The sequence below is a fragment of the Thalassophryne amazonica genome, chromosome 2, assembly GCF_902500255.1.
Source record: "Thalassophryne amazonica chromosome 2, fThaAma1.1, whole genome shotgun sequence".
NCBI classification, from domain to species: domain Eukaryota; kingdom Metazoa; phylum Chordata; class Actinopteri; order Batrachoidiformes; family Batrachoididae; genus Thalassophryne; species Thalassophryne amazonica.
This window is the reverse complement of record NC_047104.1, coordinates 11,653,943-11,677,479: the sequence shown is the minus strand read 5'-3', so window position 1 is coordinate 11,677,479 and position 23,537 is coordinate 11,653,943. Positions and strand designations below refer to the sequence as shown.

At 41.7% G+C, this 23,537-nt stretch overlaps 1 protein-coding gene across 1 annotated transcript in view; it reads left to right on the top strand.

Moving 5' to 3' along the window:
- The first annotated feature begins 19,644 nt into the window (after positions 1-19,644).
- znf536 (zinc finger protein 536) overlaps positions 19,645-23,537 on the top strand; it is a 740,368-nt gene continuing 736,475 nt past the window's right edge. The window contains exon 1 of the mRNA XM_034160487.1: positions 19,645-20,310. The gene's annotated coding sequence lies outside the window, so the exon portion shown is untranslated. The remainder of the gene's footprint in view (positions 20,311-23,537) is intronic.

The window sequence follows — 23,537 nt, the reverse complement described above, 5'->3', positions numbered from 1 at the left end:
GGAAAGATAGATGTTCAGAATGGTTTTTGTGTTCATCTCGTAGTTGTAACACAAGGCCCACTTGTCCTTGACGACTTGTTACAAATAACCCACATAATTCCCACAGGCTGAGATATAATTCACTGATAATTTAAGGCACTGGTACTGTGTTGCATTTTCTCTTCAATAAAAAAAAAAAAAAAACCTCAGCACATTCCTTTGTTGTTCTCTCATTGTTTCTCAGCTGACACTAACCTAGTAAAGCATCTCTTTTGTTCCGTGTAATGGGAGACTGTTGCTGAAGTGTACACGGGGGTTAGTGTCACGGAGCCTTTTTGTGGTGTGGCAGCGCTTTGCACTTTATCCGCCGTTTAACGTCTCTTTTCACCACAGAGCTGTATTATCTGCTGATTTAAGGAGGTGCTATTGAATCAGGTCAAGGAGGTGCTGAAAATTGTGAGCGAGGCAAAAAAGGCCTTCAGCACCAACACTCACTGGCAAGCTTTTTAAAATGGATTAAATTTACTCTGACACTGAAACCATTTTATACCAATGATCACACCATCTATGAGTGTAGCAATGAATATCCTCTATAAATGCAATTTCCCAGGACCTAAAGTATAGTGGAGTATTTTTGTACTGAGACACCATAAAGAGATTAATTTTATTGGTAGTCTCCTCACTAGGGAGTCGGTATAATCCTACAGGGCATTAAAGAAAAAGGAGATGAAGAGGAGGACGAAGAGGAGGAACAGCCGAGGTGGTTGAGAGTGGAAAAGCGAGGGTGAAAGAGGAGAGTATAGGAGAACACATGGGAAGAGGAGTAATCACGTGTGTCCGGCGGAGGTCACCACTGGTCTGCAGGTTCTAATTATGTGCTAATAGCCACTGAGGAGGTCATTTGGAGCCATTAGCCAGCGCCTGTAGGTAGTTAACGGCCCACAGCATAACCCGGCCTTCTTAATGTTCCCTGCGAGGCCGTTAGCGCTCTGTCACCAGCCAGCTAGCTGCCTCGTTACTGCGATTAGAAACCAATTGATAGGTAATAGTAAAATATCATGGCACACTGTCCAGGATATATGGACTCTGCTGTAAAGGTGGAAGCACAAATGCTAGCGAGCAGCCTCCCCACATGGAACACGCAGTCGTAGCTTTAGAGCAAAGGACAACAACTCCCTCAGCGTTTGACTGAATGAAGAGCCGATTGAAAGGCTCGGATGAAAAACTTAATCTGAAACTACGGATCCACAGAAGGAAGTTTCTGGAAGTTCTCTGTGGCTATGTTTCTCAACCACCAAAGCAGAAGAAACAGCAGGGAAGACTTTTAGTCTAGATGTAGTGTGACATTTTACTCTGGAGGGGTAGTGTTCAGGCTTCCAGCTCTGTCATAATTGTCAGCCTATGGCACTAATTAGGAAAAGGAAGTCACCATCAATATGTTTCTTGTTCTGTCCTTAGCATGAAGCACTTTTGACAATGAGTCATCTGATATTCACATCCATCCATCAATGTTCGGCTGCTTTCTCTGGGCTAGGTTGTGATGTCGACAGGTGCAGAAATCTGTCTGCCCAATCACATCCTCAAGCTCCTTCTGGGAGACCCTAAAGTTTTCACAGTCCAGATGGGATGTATAAACCCTCCAGTGTGTTCTTGGTCCTCCCTGGGGTCTCCTCTCTGTTGGACATTTACAAGAAACCGCCAGATGCCCAAACTATCTCAACTGGCTCCTTTCCATGTGATGGAGCCTCAATTTGACTCTGAGTTAGTTTGTTCACCCTGTTTTGAAGGAGAAGTCCAGCCATCCACTGAAGGAAACTCATTTTGGTTGATTGTATCTGTGATCTGGTTCTTTCAGTCACAGTACAAAGCTTCCAATCAGGGGTGAGGTTTGAAATGTAGATTGATTGACTGAGGTTTGACAGCTTCCCCTTCTGGCTCAGCTTGAGTTTCGACACAAGAGTCTGAATCCATGCCCTCATTAGTACTGATACTGCCTCAGTGTCATGCTCCATTTTAATCTCACTCAAGAGCAAGAACCCAAGATACTTAAACCCCTGTCACACTCAGCCATGTTTAACAACATCCATTAAAAACTGGAAGGATGCAGTGAGAACCTATACAACATATTAGGAATGCAATAGAAACTGTTAAGAGTGCAGTGTATCCTCCATGGACGTGGAGTACATGGTCGAACTTTGGGCATGTTCAAAAAATGTGAAGATATAATCAAATGAGAATGCACAAAGACCTAAATAAAGATATCATAATGGCTGCACTGACATATTGCCAATGTAATTAAACCTAGTAGGGATAGCATTGATGAGTGTGACATGCACGGGCTCTCCCAGCAGCAGTCTGTAGACTGCTTTGTGAATGAAATATGCCAAATGCTGTCCATGGTGCTGAAACACAAACTAAAAGGGAAAAAAAATGCCCCACACCTCCTCACACCTGTTGAGGTTCGCTTCAAAGCATGCACACACACAGCATGTTTGAGTGGGTGTTTAGTACAGTAGAGGGAGGCATGTTTAGCAGGAGAGTTGTTGTTCTCTCATTTATTGTTGAATCTATATGTGGACACAAGAAAACTTGCAGAATGAATAACAACGCACAGCACATTATTGATAAGGACAGGATGGACACTGTGAGACTGTGTTACATGCAATGTGATTGTGCAAAGTTGCAACAATTTCCACATGATCATGAGCATGGTAAGACATGACTGGGAATATACATTAGTGTCAGCATGGCAAGGGCATAATTATGGTGAAGTATGGACTTGAAAAGGCAGATTTTTCCATTTTCATCACATCCCAAAATTTTCAGGATGCAGTGTGGTCTTCATGGTCTTCATCTAAGTGTGACGGGGCCCTTAAACTCTACTCTGGGAAGCAACTTCTCAACCTGGAGGGAGCACTGAGGCCACCGATTCCTGGCAGAGTACCCCGGCCTCAGATTTAGGGGTGGTGATCCTCATTACATGCTCTTTATGCTTGGCTGCAGACCAGCCAAAGCTCTTTAGAGATCACATTGTGAAGAAGCCATCAAAGCTACAACATCTGCATGAAGCGGCGATGTGATCCTTAGCCCACGTTACAGAAACTCTCCAACCTTTGGCTGCACCATGAGATTCTATGCATGAAGATAACAAGCAAAATCAAGGAGGAGACACAATCCAGAGAGAGTCCAACACCCGCCAGCTGAGAACACGTTTGTTGTATTTCAGGATTACAAATAACACACAGTGACACATATGCATGTAGACAAAGTCGTGCAAACCCACAAATGCTCCACAGCCGTTCTTCCTCTCCTTAGTAGTGGAAGAAATAGAATCAAAACTTGGATATTCGAGACCTACTCTGCAGAAGATTGTTCTTAATTAATTACAGTCAGATGTTTTCGTTTAGATATATTTTTCGGCTCTGAGCAGCCGTTGACTCATGATTTAAATTAAAATCATGCTGATTATCAGTCAAAGACTGGATGCTTCCTCCTCCTCCGCCACATTCATTCAGGCCAGACAAGTTTGATCTTGAGTATACGATCCATCCTGACAAATAAAGAAATAAAAGTGCTCCCTGAAGAATTGCAGATTTGTCTGTGATGAAATCTCTCGGCTTTGCTCTAAATATTTGCCCGTGCTGTATTTGTCTGAGCGATTCATTAACGATTGCAGCTGACAAACATGCACACTCATTGACCCTGGTCACCTTGGAGCGTTGGAGACAGTAGGGTGTATTTAGTGTGCATTTGTTGAAACATAAATGCTCCACATGAGGGATTGATGCCACCAATAAAGGAGAGGATTGTGGTGAAAATGAATATGGTGTGGTAAACATTTTCCATAGCCAGGCCCCTGGCGCTCATTTAAGGTCCTGTCAGAACTTGAAAGTGTAATTGATACAAATTCTAAAGTTTAATTCTTCAAGTTTACAGTCACTGAGGGTTCAGAGCACGAGATTGTTTAAAACTGCGCTCCCTCCCTTTCATTAAAGCAGGATATTCTGAAATCATTTGTTCATCAAAGGGCTGCTACAAATTAGACTTTGAGAAACTCAATTTGAAGTAAAGAAAAGCATTTATTTTCCTCTGGGGCAAGCCAAAGCCTCAGCTGTGTTTGCATTTAAATATAAACTGGGCACAATATCTGGGTTTAAAGATACATGCAGACACACACACACACACACTCTGGATGGATTTCTCACTTCAGGGGACATTACGTTGATTTGCATTTGTACTCTGGAGACTGACAGCAGCAGCAGCATACTTCGCCCGACAGCCTGATTGTCATAAAGAGTCAAAAGCCCTCGTTTTGCTAAAGAAAAAGGAAGGGCACATCGAAAAAGTCTTTCATATTTTTGACATCAGCACTTCAACAGCTGAGTCATTCTCAGATATTAGCCAGTGGCATCAGAAGGACAGCTCCCACCCCCACCCCCAACCCCTCCATGCTGGTCTTGAACTTGATTTCGTCCACAGACTGAAATGAGACAACAATGAAAAATGGATCACAACTATGAGAAAATTACCAAACTACACAGCCAATACAATGATCCTTTCCACAAAACCTCTGTTTGTGGACGGATTCCCATCAAATTTGTTTCCATGTTCTGTTTCATCATATAAAACCACAGGGTTTTCCCCAGACAGTGGAATAATGGTGCTGTGCTGCTGGGTGATGACGTCTCGCGATGTTTTAGCGTGAGACCTGGTGAGAATCTGATTGCATGCAAACCCATTTTTTGCAGGGAAATTTCACATAAACAATTTCAGCTCTTTATTTTAAAAAGTTCCTTCGGCTACTCCCTTGTTTGCACTCGGGGTCGCCACAGCAAATCCGAGGTGGGTCGGCATGTTGAATTGGAACAAGTTTGACGCTGGATGCCCTTCCTGACGCAACTTCACGTTACATGGAGAAATGTAGCAGGGGTGGGATTTGAACCGGGAACCTTCCACACCAAAACCAAGTGCACTAACCACTTCTACTATTTTATCCTGTTTAAATCCAGATGACACAAACCATGACAAAACACAAGTGTTACCCGAAGCCCGATGATCAGGGGACAATCACTGCATTTCTTGTTTTGTCTTGGCGGTGATCACAGCCTGTGCGGTGCGCTGCAATCACCGTTCCATCTGGGGAGAGGGCACGCTGGCACTGAGCCGCCACGGAGGGTGAGGCCAGTGAACAGCTGACTCGATCAACACTGTGTGCCGCGGGGTCGACCAGATCGGAGGCTAACAACGTCGGTGGCTTTAATGAAGAAAACGACAGAACAGAAATCAAAATTCTTCATTTTTTCAAAAAGTAATGCATGTCACATCATAGAGACTCAGTTTGCCTGTTTCATGCTCAGCTGTGAATAAAAATTGACTTTGCTTGGTGAAAAAATGGATTTCATTCACATTAAATGATTATTTTATCATTTTGTATTTTGAATTTTTCTCTTTTTTTTTTTTTGCAAGTTATATGATTTAACTATTGCATGAGTTTTAAATGACTCACAAGTGGCTAAAGACTTTTCATTGCCAATAGTTATCTTGTCTTTATGGGTATTATTTACTCAAAGCAGAAAGGGTGAAATTATTGATTTGTTTTGTAAGACACACTTAGAATTTGTTAAATGTAGAATGAAAACAATGGAAGCAGAATTAAAAAGTTAGTTAATGCAGACAGTCAGTCCATTTGTGGAAACTTATTACAGACAAGATAGTAAATAAATTGTAATGAAATAAAGACTTGAGCTATATTTTGTTTCAGTATAAGAGTCAAATACAACTATGTTTTAAACCAAGGAAAACTGACCAAAGTGCTCTCCGAATGCACCAAATTGCACGTTTTTTAAAATTTCCTGGGGGGACATGCCCCCAGACAGAGGCGCCGCCAGGAATTTTGAGCCAAACGAAAAGAAATCTTACTGTGCCACCCCCCATATTATTTTGTCAGTATTATAATTGTATTGGGGGGCCCCTCTGGGCCCCATCAGTCATGGGCCCCTAGAATCCTTCTCCTTATTATCCCCGTTTTTGGCACCCCTGCCCCGAACCCCCCTAGGAAACCTCGTGCCTTCTGCTTGTGCTGTGCGGATTTGCCACACAGGCCATACTCACACAAAATGTTCAGTCAAAAAAATTTTCAGTTCCTTGCAGCCATGTTTCCATGAAGACAGAAAGTTTTGTGTTTTGCGGCACTTTTAAGTGCAAGCCATTGAGAGCCATTAAGAAATAGATGGGTTTGTAGTATTTGTCCAGACTTGCTTTAATGTAATATGCTACAGCTATACCACTAAATTTTACTGGGGCTGTGTTTTCTGAACTATTATTTATTAATCTTTTATACCCATTTTGACAACCACATTGTTTGAATGAAAACAGTTAAAAAAAAACCAAATTGTGCTGATAAGGAAGTACATGGATACAAAATTGCATTAATAGCACACACACACACTCATCTTAAACCGCTTAGTCCAGTTAAGGGTCACGGGGGCTGGAGCCTATCCTAGCAGTCATAGAGTGTAAGGCGGAGTACACCCTGGACAGGACGCCAGTCTGTCGCAGGGTCACATATCGACAAACACATTCCCACCTGCATGCACACCTATGGACAATTTTAAACTTTCCAGTCTGCCTAACCTATGTGTCTTTTGAATGTGGGAGGAAAACAGAGCACCCGGAGGAAACCCACGCAAACATGGGGAGAACACACAAACTCCACACAGAAAGGCCATAGGTGGGAATCAAACCCATGACCTTCTTACTGTGAGGCAACAATGCTAACCACTAAGCCACTGTGCTGCCCTGCATTAACAGCGGATTTCAAAATAAATTATAAGCATATTTTCACAAAACTTAAAACTGTGAAGTGCAGTGATTTTTATTTATTTATTAAGTGCATTGTCTCAATTGTACCATGCTTTCATTAAACCCTGTTTAAGGTACTTTCTTTGAGTATAATGCCTCTGTGTTGCACATTAAAATGTTCAGAACAATCTCTGCTTTCTGAATCTGAGACATATATTTGTCTAGAACACCAGGTACCAGATGTAATTTGTCTCTAAACCTGAAAATAAATGCGTTTTTTAGAAGTTCTTCAAATCTTTAGTGTATATACATTTTTATTCATGTGGACAAACTGTTTTGGCATTAGAAATAGGTTTAGTATCCGGGTCACAAAAGTAGTGTAAGGTATGAAAAATAAAATAAAAAATAAATAATTGTGGTTGGAATGGACTTGGCGTGTAACAAAACAGAAGCCAGTACTTCATTTGTGGCTATGTGACAGCCAAATCACATCAAATCTAGGCTTGCATCTCAGATGTACCTTCTGGTGATTTGTAGCTAAACTTTAAGGTGTTTATTTTTTGAAAGAATATCCTCTTCTATAACACTTCATCGTGAAGCTGTTTATCTGGTGATGCAAAATTTGCACTGTGCACAATTTCTCCAATCACAGCCACGTAAGCCTATTCTTCTGGGTTGTCTGAGTGTCTTGGTGGCTTTCCTCACTCTTCTACTTCTTGCACAGTCACTCAGTTTTTGAGAACTGTCTACTCCATGCAGATTTACCATAGAGTGCCATACTGTTTGTATTTCTTTGTAATTGATGAAAATAAAGTCCAAGACATATTCAGTGGCAGCTTCACCATCAGAAAGCCTCGTCCACAAACGACCACAAAAGACTCCAAGCTGTCATTGATGTTAAAGGGGGCAATACATGGTGTTAAGAATTGGGGTATGTAAACTTATGATCAGGGTCAATTCAATTTCTTTTTTTTAAATTTCTTTTCATTTATATAGCGTCAAATCATAACAAAGTTGCCTGAGACACTTCACACAAGTATGGTCTAACCTTACCACCCCCAGAGGAAGCACAAATTCTTCTGAGAGGCAGTTGTCATTATGATTTAAAAAGAGTAAACAAAAATGAATGAAAAAAATGATCTTCTGAAAAATGGCCAAAAAACAAAAAATTCTGCCAGGGCATGTAAAATTTGGAGCACAACTGTATATATAATAAAACAAATAGTTATAATGCCATGCTTAATTTTTCTCCTGAGGATAATAAATAGCAAAATCCAAGTTGGTTGCAACAGCATTCTGGAATAGCTTCAACATGTTCCAACTTCCAACAAATGCAGTGCCTTTTTCTGTTTGTTTACATACTGAGTCTATTACAATGACAATTAAATTGATTTAAGAACATGAAGATACTGTGCTTGGCATGATGCACTGGTCTGTTTTTTTTTTTTTTTTTTTGGAAGTTGTCTGCTTTTAATTTAAATCTGCATATGTTAACCCACAAGATTACTTGAATACTTCTCATTATAACATGCCTTTTTCCACAGTTCTCAAGCCATGGGTCATAAGACTAACCCAGTTGCATACCTAGAAAACTAGAGCCAATCAACAATTTTACACATCATCATTTTCAGTGACCCCAAATTACTAATGTTTGACTAAATTTATTATGAAGCTTTCCTTTTTTATGATATATCAAACAATGTCTGTGCAAAAATTGATCCTTTTATGCTAAAACATAAAATTGTTTCATAAATCTGTCCGTTATAAGGCCTCTGAAGATACTGAAGGCAGAAACTGAGAATGGCAAATGAGACAGAGACAGAAAAGGAGTGAAACATCCAGACTAGTGGAAGAACATCTTAATCTGAGAAGTGAACAGTGGCCGGTCTGTTTTTGGAGCTGGCTGTCTTGGATGACTCCCAAGCAGAGGCGCAGGGAGCAGAGCCATCTTCAGCTGCTAGTCACTAACATGGCAGTAATAAGGCAGTGATGACCCTCCCAGGACTGTCGGCCAACACTCCCTCTGCCTTCTCTCCCTTCAACACTACTGCACACACAAACACAACTACGCAATACAAATGCCTTTCTCTGTGATATATTGACTTGCCTGACTGCTTACCAATATCCATTCATTTTAAAAGGAATAAAACATACTGAAAAGCACAGCGAGACAATCAGCAGGTTAAAACGTCGGCACTACTACTGTGTTTTTGCACAACACTACCCATAGTGTATCGACCCAAGTTTAAAAATTATTACAAAGGGTGGCATTAATTTATTCACTGCAGTATAATCAATAAGAGTAGCACAAAGGCACAGTTCTAGTCATCTGTTCAGATGCCATAATGCAGATGGAATTATCCAAGTAAAGAGCTGTTTTGTGTTAACACATAAGAATGTGTTGTTGAACTATTTATGCACACCCACCTGTGACTATATAAAAAAATAGAATAGCACTTTGAGAGTGCATACTTCCACCAAGACTTACCATTTCTCAAATTTAGCACAGTATGTTCGTATCTTACAGTACCTGTGTCTAAACAGATACTTTTGCAGGGCTACAAAAATTTCACTTGCTGGTTTTCTGTCATTGGATGTTACTGATACAGTTCATCCACTCCTGCATTTGAACTTTTTGAGAAATTGACTGAACTGTTGAGAAAAGCTGCATCTTGCTATGTTGAATCTGTGATTTGGTGACACCGTCTGTGGTCTTGTAACTCTTGGTCTGCTTACAGAGGAACTGAAGCAGTGTGTTCCTCCAAACCCACAACTCGTCTCATCATGGTCATGGCCAGCGATGGCACAGTCCTGACCAATGATTTGGCTCAACCAACCCATATGCTGCAAGGATGTTGGACACCACCAGTGCCAGGGTTCTGGTGGCTGATTCACGGATGTCAGTGAACCTGCAGTGGTAGTGAAACAGCAGAAGTAAAGCTGCTGCTGAATGGCATCCACCCAGGCAGACAACTGGTCCATTCCTACATTTCAAAAGTAGCCATCTATCTGCAGCCAAGTGAAACTTGGTCATCTCCTTGATCTTCTCCAGCAGCTGGGGTCTTCAACACTGAGGCACCTGGATCATGTACAGAGAACTGTGCCACATGACCAAGACATTGTGAAAATTGATCAATCACAAAGCAAGCAGTTCTTCTGAAGTAACCATGAATTTGACACAAACGTATTCCAGGTGCAACCAAGGATCCTGCAAAGACACTAAGTGCCAGAGACATCTCCAAGGCATGAGCATGCCTTAATGTAGTGGGTCAATGCATCCACCACTCCACGCAACCACCCTGGGCATGAATGTCAACCATCAACACCCACAACTGATCTTTCCACACCTCTCAAAAATGACCATCTATGTGCTGCAGCCAGGTGAAATGTAGGCATGTCCTTGGCCTTCTCTAGCCATGGGGGTACTTAACACAGAGGCACATATGTGCTGGATCATGCATGAAGAAACATGCTACATGACCAAGATGTTGAAGTTGATGCTCCCTCACAATACAAGTGATACACCACTTCTGAGTCTCCTTACATAGACACTTGACACAAAGCTTCCAGCAGTACCCAAGGATCACTTTAGCTCACTGGTTAGCATCCAAGTCTCACAACTATATAGTGAGACAGAAAGTATCAGGACTCTAAAGACTAACACCTCTATCCAGCAACCTCAGGAGTCCATAAGCCTTGTCCACCAAGGCAGAGGACCCAAAGACAGATAAGTGAATGTCACAAGTTTGAAGCTTTCACCCACATAAAGATGCACTTCTAATCCAGAAAGTTATTTAAAACTTGGATATTACTCTTGATCCACAACAGTTGCAAACTCAGACTCTCCATTCCCTCACTGAACTTCTGAAGTGCTGCAATCAAAGTATCCACTGATTCCACAAAGACCACAGTATCATCGGCAAAATTGAGGTCAGTAAAACTATACTTGTAAACAAAAGTACCTAAGCCACTTATTTGCACAACTCGAACAACAGCCAGTCCATGCAAGCATTGAACAGTGTAGGCACCAGAACACATCCCTGATAAATGGCAGACTTCAATCACAAAAAAGTTGACATTTTGTCTCTGCTGAATCTCATAGTACCTGTGTATCAGCTGTTGATGTCCATCAAGTTGTTTGGGATCTTGTGAATACCTACATAAGCTCGTCTTTGCAGCTTATGCCAAAATCATGCCCAATCAACAGAATTTTGAGTTTGTAGTTGGTGAGGTGAATGCATCTGGGAATGGTAGCTTTACAACTCAACTCAACTTGAAAAGTTGGTTCAACATCCAAAACTTGTAAGAGTTCTTTATGTTAAAGATAGGTAGCAAGTGGACATAACTAAACGAGGCTGCAGTGTTTTAGAGTGTACAATGAAAATAAACGCTTTTGCCTTTTGTTCTTTCCACTTACTCTTTACTCTTTTCAAGGGTGGTAATAAATTGTGCAAAGTTTCTATAATTAGTTGGAATGGTGTGTAATTCCAGAATGTTTTTAGAACCATAGACCTTAGACCTCAACAATTTTTAGAAGAACTCTTATTTCCTGTTAATTTTATTTATTTATTTATGTATTTATTTATTTATTTATTTATTTATTTATGTTAGGCATGAGACTTTGCACCTCTAAATGTGTACCCAAGTTTCTCTTTTAGGAAAGAGTAGATTTTCCCCTCAGGGTCAAGGGAGGGTTATTGCCCAAAGTGGAGTGTAAGTATCTTGGGGTCTTGTTCATGACTGGGGGTAAGTTGGAGTGTGAGATCAATAGGTGGAATGGGACTGTGTGTGATATTTTATGGATGCCGTACCAGAAGAAAGAGAGCTGAGCCAGAAAGAGAGATTCTCCGTTTACCAGTTGTTTCACGCTCCTGTCCTCACCTATGTCGTGAACTTTGGGTAATGACTGAAAGAATAAGGTCGAGGATACAAGCAGTAGAAATGAAATTCTTCCATCAGGTGTCTGTGCTTAGATTCCAAGACAGGGTGAGAAGCTCAAATATCCAGGAGGGACTTGAAGTAAAGTCACTGCTTCTTCACATCGAAAGGAACCAGCTGAGGTGGTTCGGACATCTATTGAGGATGCTCACTGGTCATCTTCCTATTGAGGTCTTCCAGGCACGTCGAACTGAGAGTAGGCCCCCGGGGAAGATCAAGGACACGCTAGAGGGATTATACAGTGGGGGAAATAAGTATTTGATCCCCTGTCAGTTTTGCAGGTTTTTCCACCTACAAAGATTGGAGAGGTCTGTAATTTTTATCATAGGTACACTTCAACTGTGAAAGACAGAATCTAAAAAAAAAATCCAGAATATCACATTGTATCATTTTTAAATAATTAATTTGCATTTTATTGCATGAAATAAGTAGTTGATCCCCTAGGAATAACAGACCTTAACAATTGGTACAGAAACATTTGCCATTACAGAGGTCAGACATTTCCTGTAGTTCTTGACCAAGTTTTCACACACTGCAACAGGGATTTTTGTTCACTCCGGTATACAGATCTTCTCCAAATCTTGCAGGTTTTGAGTTTCAGCTCCCTACAAAGGTTTTCTACTCAGTTCAGGTCTGGAGACTGGCCAGGCCACTCCAGGACCTTGAAATGTTTCTTACGGAGCCCCTCCTTAGTTGCCCTGGCTATGTGTTTGGGGTCATTGTCATGCTGGAAGACTCAGCAATGACCCATCTTCAATGCTGTTACTGAGGGAAGGTGGTTGTTTGCCAAAAACTCGCAATACATGACCCCATCCATCCTCCCTTCAATACGGTGCAGTCATTCTGTGCCCTTTGCAGAAGAGCACCCCCATGCTTCATGGTTGGGATGGTTTTCTTTGTTCTCATCCTCTAAACATGGTAAGTGGAGTTGATTCCAAAAAGCTCTATTTTGGTCTTATCTGACCACATGACCTTCTCTCATGCCTCCTCTGGATCATCCAGATGGTCACTGGTGAACTTCAAACGGGCCTGGACATGTGCTGGCTTGAGCAGGGGGACCTTGCTGCCCTGCAGGATTTTAAACCATGACAACATCATGTGTTACTAAAGTAATCTTTGTGACTCTGCTCCCCTCCACAGCATGTCTTTTTCCTGGTTCTCTCCCTCAGCCCCAACCAGTCCCAGCAGAAGACTGCCCCTCCCTGAGCCTGGTTCTGCTGGAGGTTTCTTCCTGTTAAAAGGGAGTTTTTCCTTCCCACTGTCGCCAAGTGCTTGCTCACAGGGGGTCATTTTGACCATTGGGGGGTTTTTACGTAATTATTGTATGGTCTTGCCTTACAATATAAAGCGCCTTGGGGCAACTGTTTGTTGTGATTTGGCGCTATATAAATAAAATAGATTGATTGAATTGATTGGCTGTGGTCCCAGCTCTCTTCAGGTCATTGACCAGGTCCTCCTGTGTAGTTCTGAGATTTCTCTGAATCATCCTTACCCCACGAAGTGAGATCTTGCGTGGAATCCCAGACTGAGGGAGATTGACAGTCATCTTGTGTTTCTTCCACTTTCTAATAAATAATCGTAACAGTTGTTGTCTTCTACCAAGCTGCTTGCCTGTTGTCCTGTAGTCCATCCCAGCCTTGTACAGGTCTACAGTTTTGTCCCTGGTGTCATTAGACAGCTCTTTGGTCTTGGCTATGGTGGACAGGTTGGAGTGTGATTGATTGAGTGTGTGAACAGGTGTCTTTTATACAGGTAACAAGTTCAAACAGGTGCAATTAATACAGGTAAAGAGTGCAGAATAAGAGGGCTTCTAAAAGAAAAATTAACAGGTCTGTGTGAGCCAGAATTCTTGCTGGTTGGTACGTGAGCAAATACTTATTTCATGCAATAAAATGCAAATTAAATATTTAAAAATTGTACAATGTGATTTTCTAGATTTTTTTTTTTTTTTTAGATTCTGTCTCTCATAGTTGAGGTGTACCTATAATAAAAATTACAGACCTCTCCATTCTTTGTAGGTGGGAAAACCTGCAAAACTGGCAGGGGGTCAAATACTTATTTCCCCCACTGTATATCCCAGCTGGCTTGGGAATCACAGGATACCCCAGGAAGAGTTAGAGGACTTGGCCAAAGACAGGGCAGGTCTACTGCCTCTACTGTTTCGTCTACTGCCACCTTGATTAAGACACAGTTAAGTGTTAGAAAATGTATGAAATGAAGTGTTATATGCAGACTTGGCTCCAAATATTATTAATTTATTGACACTGTATTACACTCCCATTATACAATGTCCCTTACCACTGTGGGAAAGTCTGGGCTCTGACAGATGTGGAAGTGTGCACTGGTGACAAAAACTCTGTGTCCCACATTGATGTGCATCGTTCCTTAACTGAACTCGACAGAAGACTTCAGCAGCTGTGAGACGGCTGTAAGAATAACATCATAATAAAACTGAATTATAGTTTCAGGGAAACATTTATGTTCACATTTTAAATTCACCTCTGAAGCTTCACGTGCACACAGCTGTCCGTCTGCACAGCACGGCGTGCAGACTGTTTTTTATGTGGTTACATCCACATATATGGTGGCGAGGGTGCAACCCTCAGTGTATTGTTAGAAATTTGCATGCTTAAGTCCATATGGCAACTTCCTTTTGACCTGCTTTCCCATCCCAGATGCATTGTCAGGGCTGTCAGATGATAAAGAATCACTTGACTTGCTATCACAAGTTCAAAAGGAGCTGAGGACGCGCTGTTGATCCATGGAGAATTGGCAAAAGGAACACCCCTACTGCTCGCTGCTATCGCTCCCATAGAGATAGCCATATTATTGATGGGGAATGGTTATGCTAATTTCTTTAGGGGAGGTGGGGGGGACTTTTTTTTTTTTGGCGGGTGCTCAAAAAAAAAAAGGGAAAAAAACAATTTCATACGCATCAAACTGAATTCCATATAACCATTTTTAAAGAGCAGCATGAGAATCTGATTTTCATAGAGCATAATGAATGTGGACTGTCTCTTAAAGAGAAAGATATGTTTGTCTGGGAAGTGAGAGAAAGCAGCTGTTTAGACCCTCTATTAATGTCCAGCAGACAGCAGAAAAACACAAAACCACTTGTGTGAATTTATCTTTAGTAAATACTTTTTACCAATCTGAATTAAATGTGTTACCAAATACCAGTACTAGTTTCATTGTGACCTAGAGTAGCACCCTGGGAGCGCACGCCTCCACCAACACTTGAAGTGATCCAACAGGTACCCACTCTCTTGAGCATGATTCTTAAAGTTGGGAAAAAAATCCGCTACCCACCCCTGGATTTGGATCTGCATTAAAATTTACCTTTATATATCCTTACTTTTATATATCTCTGAATATTGTTGTCATCCCCACCCCCACCTCGCCCTCCAGCAAAAAAAAAAAAAAAAAAAAAATCTGTATTGTTATCAGGGCTCAGATTCATATTTGGATTGTGATCAGGATCTAGACCAGATATCCCATTTTTAGATGTTAGCACTTGACATTCAGGTTCACCCTTGTGGAGCTGCAGCAGGTCAGAGGTGGATCTGCATGTTTATTTGGCACAAGTTTTACACTGGATGCCCTTTCTGATGCAACACCACACTCCACGGGATGGCCTTGAACAGGAAACCTTTAGTGCAGGAAACAAATGCACTTAAACACTTGGACACCATCCCTGCTATTAGTACACAACATTAAGAAAAAAATGTGTCCCATTGTGATTAATAAAGTTTTTCTGATATGCTTAAAAATTTTAAACAAAAACATTGATGGATAATGGAAAATTTCATGAAAATGGAATTCGGGGATCTGCCCTCCCTTTATTGGGTCTGCTCCCATTGAGTCTACTTAATGGTTTCCTCCTTGGCCCCAGTGGTGGGCACAGCTACCCAAAAAGTTAGCTTCAACAACCATTTATCCACTAACTGAAAAGTTAATATTTATAAAGCTAAACCGATGAACCGCTAAAAAAATTTAGCGGAAGTTACCGCTAACCGCAAAATTTTAGTATTGACGCGATCGTGGCCACATCGGATTGCACTGTCGGCTACTGATAAGCCAGTTTCGAGTTTAAGCGCCGCAGGGGCTGCTGGGTAAATTCCCAGGATCATAAACACAAAACAAATGCATGAAAAATAAATCAATAAAAAATAAAAATAAAACACTGTTGTCATCTTTATCAAAAGCAGTAAATTGCCATAATAGAAGTCACAGTTTCTGTATATTATATATTTCTAAACCATTAACCATAAACCATTGTGTTGCGTTTCCCCACCGAAGAAAACCCGCCTAACTTTTGTCTTTACATAAAATACAGCAATACGTGTCTTTTTCACTTGAAAAAAGTTTTTGCATGTACACACTGTCTTTAAAGCAAACACACTAACTGTTCATTTACACTACGGGAGCTCATCTCAACAGAACACTGGCCTGACTGTTACAGACACGCAACAGACAGGAACTAACGTATGATTTTAGGGTTTACAAACCTTTTTGACTGTTAAAAATTATTCACTTTACCAGCAAAAATAAATAAATAAATAAATAAATAAATAAATAGTTAGTGGGGCAAAGTTAGCAGAATAAAATTTCGCAGAAGCTAATTGGTCCGCTGATGGTTTTCTAAGTTAGCTGAAAAACTAATCCGCTAATGAAAAAGTTAGCTTCACTAATTAGTGGTTAGTGGATTTGCAGAACTGTGCCCACCACTGTTTGACCCATACTCCACTATTCCTCCAATTTTCATGAAAATCTGGTAGTTTTGGTGTAATCCTGTGAAACAACACAAACAAACAGCACTGAAAACATTATATCCTTCATTAAAGTAACTAATCTCAGTGTTTTAGCTACTATTAATCAATCAATTATGTAGTTTGTGGTTATTTTGTTCACCCAGAAGATAACGATATTCAGTTGGGTTTAAACAAGAAGTAAAAATCTTTTAATCTCAGATTCAGTTTTAAATCCAGTTTGTTTCCAGTTGTTTAAACCCAACTGGTATTTGGTTTAAGTACATTTTCAAATAGATTTAGAATACTTGAAAGCATTCTGCTGCTGACAGAATACAACAGTTTACAACCTGTTAAACCACAACGTTGTTCCATTAAAACCAGATGAGAGATGTTAGAATAGTTTAAAATGACCTTAAAAAAAATCTGTCTTTAACCAGTTTAAAATGCGTTTTAAAGTGTGTAGAGAAACAGTTAATCCAGTAAGTCATTACATCTCAAATTTAGCATGAGAATCAGTTTACAACAAAACATAATTGGTGGAGGGATTTGACACCAGAAAAAAACCCGCTCATTGATGACATCTGCAACTTCCTGAGTGTAGGGTCCAATGTTTCTCAAATGTTGTTTTGGACTTTGAGGTCTCACCTTTGTCAAAGGATTAAGACTGAGTTCAGGGTCCCATGTTTGTCAACAGAGGAAATGTGACTTTCATGTCCTACGTCTGTCAATGATGATTTGTGACTGAAGACATTCTGATATTTCGCCTGGACGCCAATAACTTGCTGGATATCACAGTCGGTCTACACACGGGTACTGTGAACGGTGTGCAGAGTGGAGGTGGAGTCTCTGACTTATGTCCAGTAAATTCTGGCAAACAGGGATGTGTTCCATGTCCTACACTGTTCAGTGTCTGCATGGACCGGGTGGTGGTTAAGGTCAGTGACTGAGATGCCTTTGTGTGTTAATGCTGTCATCTTTGCAGAACTGATTGTTGTCCTAATTGCAACACTTAAAAACTGAAACTGAGAGGAGTTAATGTCTGACTTTGAGATTTTCCTTGACAAGACTACGATCCAGGGCTTCAATAACATCTTGAATTCAGCCATCAGTAGTGTATCTGTATACAGTGAAAAAGTCAAACCTGTTGAGAAACTTACTTCTCTGCAGTAACATTCGTGTCTCTGGATCCTTGGCTTTTGACAGACACCTGAGAAGATCTTAAGGACTCATGAGATCATTGGACCGAGGTGTTTGGCAAAGCCGATATCTTTGTAGGAGAACAAAGGTCCATGTTTGAGAGTAGTGCTTCCTGTCCTACTGTATGGTTGTGAGACTTGGACTCTGACCAATGAACAAAGGTGATGGCTGGGTGTCTTTGGTACTAGGTCTCTCCAGAGGATCACTGGTTATCACTCAAATGATTTTTACTCAAATGAACAGTTACATTTGGAGACTCTGTCTTGTGAAGGTACAACATTTTGGACATATGGTGCATTTCTCTGATCATTATCCACATTCAGGCACCTCAGTGTTGAGAAACCCAGCAACTGGTGAAGGCAAAAGGGATGCCCACGCATCACCTGGCTATAGCAGAGTGATGGCTAGTTTCAGGAGGCGAGGATGGACAGGTTGTCTGCCTGGGTGGTTGCCAATCTAGACCATCTGGTGTATGTGAAGATGTAGGTTCCCAGACCAGACCTGACGTGAACTTGAGATTTGGGATCATGTGTGTCTTCATCTTGGGGAGCCCTGAGTCCATCAACTTGTAGCTACTGAAAATATGCCCAAATCTCTCCATCATTACAAAAGGTGCATTCTGCCTTAATTTTCATGTTCTTTTTAAAATTTCAAATAAATGATAGTCATCTTAAATGGATTCTTTTCCACTTTCTTTTGCTTTCTTGGAATGTGAATTAATTTTCATTGTTGATGTAATTGTTGTTGAATCGCACATTTGACAGTGAAGCAGACTGAAAAATGTTTTCTTGTATGAAAGGTGCTGTAAAAAATAAACAATTATTATTATTATGAAACAGCACTATACAGATTTTTACCAACAATGTCTGTCAAAATGACCATTTACATTCTCCTCTCTCTCTCTCTCTCTCTCTCTCTCTCTCTCACTGACACGGTACAGCGTGGCGCGCGGGATTGTGGATGAGGGTGAAGCGCGCGCGGGGCGGAGGGCTTTACGCACGGGGCTCCTGTGAATCTGACCCTGAGATTCTATCCACTGTGGGTCCGCACGTCCGGTTCTGGGGGCCATTTGATATGATCTCAGTCAGTGTCTCTCGGCTGGACATTTTGTCTGCCTCTAGCTGTCAGCAGCCCGTCCTCTCTGCGTCAGTCTCTCCTCGTGCACTTACATGACAGAAAACAGTCTGTCGGTGCAGGAGAGCACTTGATACTTTTTTATTATTACCAAACCGTTCCCATAATTACCCCATAATCATTATATAATCCTGTAACAAAGCCTCTATTGAAGTCCTGCCTTTTGTCAGCGCTGGGACATTGAATCTATAATTGCATTATTCAGTCTCTTCCACCCCCCTATAGAAGCATAATATATCAAAACCACCCTACCAGTGCCGTTTTAGTCGCAGCAACCAGTCCTACCTATTCGGAACGTATTCTCTTGGTTTTCATTTTTACGCACGTTCCTGTTTTGGAAAGTTGTGCCAAGTTTAAGTTTTGGCTCTGCAATAACACAAAAGTCTTTTTTTTTTCTTCGATTGGATGAGTGCTTTCAAAAATCTTTTGCAGAAATGCGCCTGTGCATAAATTGGACAATAATTGATATGTTATATTTTTAAAAGATTTGTTCTCTCTTTATTTACGCTCCGGGGCTCGTCAATACATTGAGGGGGAAAAAAAGAGGCACAAGCGGGTCTCTGAGGAGCGTTTGTATGCGCGGGGATTGGCAACACAACGGGGCTTATTTACATTACATACGCCACAAGGTTACAGTGCAGATAGATGAGCGTCATTTTTATCACTCATTAGTTCTTTTAAGCGGTGACTGACGCTCTGGACGCGCAGGAGGCTGCGCTCATTTATCCTGGACTTTTTTTTGTTTTGTTTTTTGACAAAACGCCTGGAGAAGAGGAGAAAAGGACACTAAAGTGTTGACTTTAAAGGTAAGGAATGCTACTTTTTGGAGTGGTTTTGAGATCTGGGTGTCTGCACGGAGGGCTGGTATCCGGGGTTTGGCGCGGCGGCGCGGCTGGCTCCGTGCGGGGAAGAACGGGGCACATCCGAAATCAAACAGTGTTTGTGGGCACTTCAAGGTCACAAACAAACTAAAGTGGTTTGTAATCCGCTGAAATGTGACCAAGAGAGGCTTTTTCTTTTTTCCTCAAGTGTGACCGCTGCGCTCATCTGCTCCGTTTCACCCCCGAATACCGCAAGACCCGAGCTGAATCCAGCCGCTCGGCTTCGCTTTCCACAATGGAGCGCCTTTTTAACGGTACAATGCGTTTCACCTACCAGATAGGGGGAGTCCAAGATGAAAGATGAAGGGAATATGCTGATGCCTGGCGATCGACAAACGTTTACCTTAGAGGACAGCGACAGACAGGGGCAGAAAGGGACGCGGAGACAAGAAATAAAGCAGTGATTCTCACATATTTTTTTTAACTCGGACGCGCGGCGGTGACGGGTTTTAGAGAGAGGATCGAGGAGTCTTAACAGGTCCGAAGCGTACTTTTCAACACCCCCGCCATCCGAGGAGAATATGATCCGTTCAAATCGTATGGACATGCCTCATTATTCAATGAACACTATCTCTCACGACGCATCGTTTACGCACAGGAGTTACCCGGCGCTTCGCCAAATCTAAAAGGTAAGAACTACACAAGTGGCTTTAAAAAAACAAAACAAAACTGTGTATCGGAGTTGTGGGGTGTCAGTTTTGCGAGGATTGGGTTGTTTGTGCTGGAGCATCGCAGCGGGGCCCCCCCGATGTCTCCGCGATCATGATTAGAAAATAACAGCGCAATTATCCGTATGAAGATCGTAAAAAAAAGCGACAAAGTAGCAGCTGTGGCCAAGACACGCGCGAGGATTTTAATGGTAAACACCCGCTCAATTTAAAGAACAAAAAAGCCCGTTTTTAAAAAAAGCACTGTTTGTTTGTTTACCGGCATTGTTTCACCGTGTGACATCGTGCGTAAAAGACGTTCGGGCGCACAGCTTCGCTTCAAAAAATGCGCATGCTGTGTTGGAAAAGTACAGCCGTGTGCACTGAAACTTTGGCACTTGTGCTCCAAGAGAGCGCAGCGAGGATGAGCAGAAAGGACGATAAAGTTTACCGGTGTTTTGTCACCGTGTGTCAAAACTTGTGAGATGGAAGAAGAGCCGGTGAGACCTGCCATTTTGTGCCGTGATCGACCTCTTATGAATAAGCAGCGCTGCGTTCTGCTTTCAGGAGACGTTATGGTGGCACTCTGGCGAGGGGGGGGTCACATTTGGACACCATAAAGCGCTGCAGAGAGGAAAAAAAGGGGGCATTTTTGGTGACAGCATGTACACTTTATTTTAAGAGATGTCAAGAAAGTTGGAGCGACTCGGTAAATTTTGCAAGAGGGTGAAAGGCATCCTTTGCAATGAAAAAAAAAACAAAAAAAAACACGGCGCTCGAAAGACAATAATCTGCGTTTTTCATGTGTGAGACGTTCACTTCTCCTTCTAGGGCTTATTTTTTGTAAATATATAAATATTATTTCAGATGTGGTTTTGCGCAAAAACACCCAACCGCTTGCCGAATTTCCATATCCAGGCTCACATGTCAGAATTTATTGAATTATCTGGAACATGTGGCATCCGGGACGAGCCTTGTAATCCCATTGAAGGCGTCTGTGTCACCGTGCGTCCTGGGTGGGAATAGACTTTCTTGGAAGTTGACCCCTGAGTGATCTGACCTGCTGAGCCATGAGCACTGCACAATTGCTCTGAAGACACATGGCCTTTAAAAAAAGAAAAAAAGAAAAAAAAAACGAAAGAAAAAAGTCTGTCACATTGTTTCCCCAGTGTTTCTCTCATGTAATTTTTTTAGCAAAAAAAAAAAAGTTTCTCCTTCCTCAGATTCATTGTGCTGGCAAAATGGATAAATAGATGTACTGTGAGATGTTGTCATTGTTTAATGGTATGCACAGGGCGGATATTATGTCTGAAATAGTGTCTGGGCGTAAACCCTTTTTGTCAGCTCCTTTCATTCCCTTATGGAGATGAAATAGCAAAGAATAAATGTCCCAGTCCTCTGAGGGCACGCTGCAGTCTTAAAGTTTATTATTTGTGGCTATATTTAGGAAAAAAAAGTTAATGAAGAGAAGGCCTTTCTGTGAACATTGGCCTGGAATTTAGTGGATTTGCTTTAAGGCCCCATTGGATTTTATTACCAATTTATTCAATATTCATTAACATTGTCACTAGTCAGATTGCTTTACTCATGAGCACATTGTGCAATCATCACATTTGTTTTCATGACAAATAATAATAATTATTATTTTAAAATATGCAGATCTTATTTATCTGGACTTAATGACAGATGAAACAGTGAAAAACGTTTTCCGAAGAGTGACAGATGTGCTTTTGAATTGTAATTATTCCAAAAAATCACACACACACACACACACACACACTCACACACACACACATTTTTTACATTTCTGCAACTCTGACTGATGGAGCTCAAAATTGTGCACCATCCGCAGTCACCGCTGATCTCGTGTTAGTTGCTTTCCCACCTGTGCCCATGTCAGCGCTGCTAAGGGGCTGTGGGCCGTGACCGACTGCGGCAATGCACATCCCTCTGTTGAAAATCAACGAGACGGGAGAGGTGAGACGCAGGGTGGAATGAAAGAGCGTGAGGATGGCATGCAGAGGATGGCACCAAATCAGTCTTCTTTTCAGCTGGCTGTCAGTCAGTCACTCAGTCAGCCACTGGAGTAGACTCACTCGACTGAAGCCGTGGCGTTGTCAGGCCGACACACTGTGAATCATTCGCACGTTGACATGTACGCAATCAGTTTTTCCCCCCTTTTAAACAAAAGCACAGAGGATCACATATGTGCACTCTGAACGTGGTGTGCAAAAAAAAAAACACATGCAGTGGTCACAGAAATCAGATAATGTAACTGCACGGATGTGTCTAATCGCTGGTACACCTTGCCAGCACATTCAGCAATGGCTTCAACGCACACTTTAACTTATCCAGTGATGTATGCATCTGCAATATTGTGCAATCCACAGTCGCACAGCCGGCCTGACTGTGGCGAGCTGATCCCCTTCTCATGTAATTATGTGGCAGAGGGCTCCAGCTGTACAGGCTGCAAGGCCAGGGCTCCCAGTCCGCTGGGACCAGGGCAGTGGTGGGCAGGCCATATCAGGCCGGCTCTGCTCATCAGCCAGCCATTAATTGATATGTGCAGTCATTGTGAAGCGCCCCCCCCACCCCTTTTTTTTAACTGTGTTCCTTCTCTAGTTCTGGTTCTGGTCTGATCCGCTCTCTCATCTTTTCTCAGGCAACAGGGCAGGCGTTTATGTATTCCGGCGTGTTTGAATGTGTGTGTGTGTGTGTCCCACGGGGGCCAGGGGATGTCGAAGGGGCTGTAACACACAGGCGTTAGTCTGGGTTGAGCCGTGTAGCTCCGTGACCTTGATCTCCAGAGTTCAAGTCAGAGAGGAGAATGTGTTAGCGAGCAAGGCTCGCAGTTGCTGTGCGAGGCTAATATGACACACTCTCACCATCAAAAGCACCAAGACGGAGGAAGAAGAAGAAACTGTCTTAATGATAGATTACACGTTAGATTAATTAAATTTAATTACGTTTGTGTTTGTCAGTAAGATTTTAAATTTGTTTCTGTTTACCGCCCCACAGGTTATGATGCTTATCAATTACAGTTATGATTTATGTTGCTATAGTGAGAAATTGAAGAGGGCATACGTGACCTTAAAATTTATTAAGTTATTGTCACTGACCTTTTGCATGTTATTAGTTTTAGATCACATTAGAAAACCTTTTATTAAACTGATAACCTTCACATTAGGGCTGCAATTAACGATTGTTTT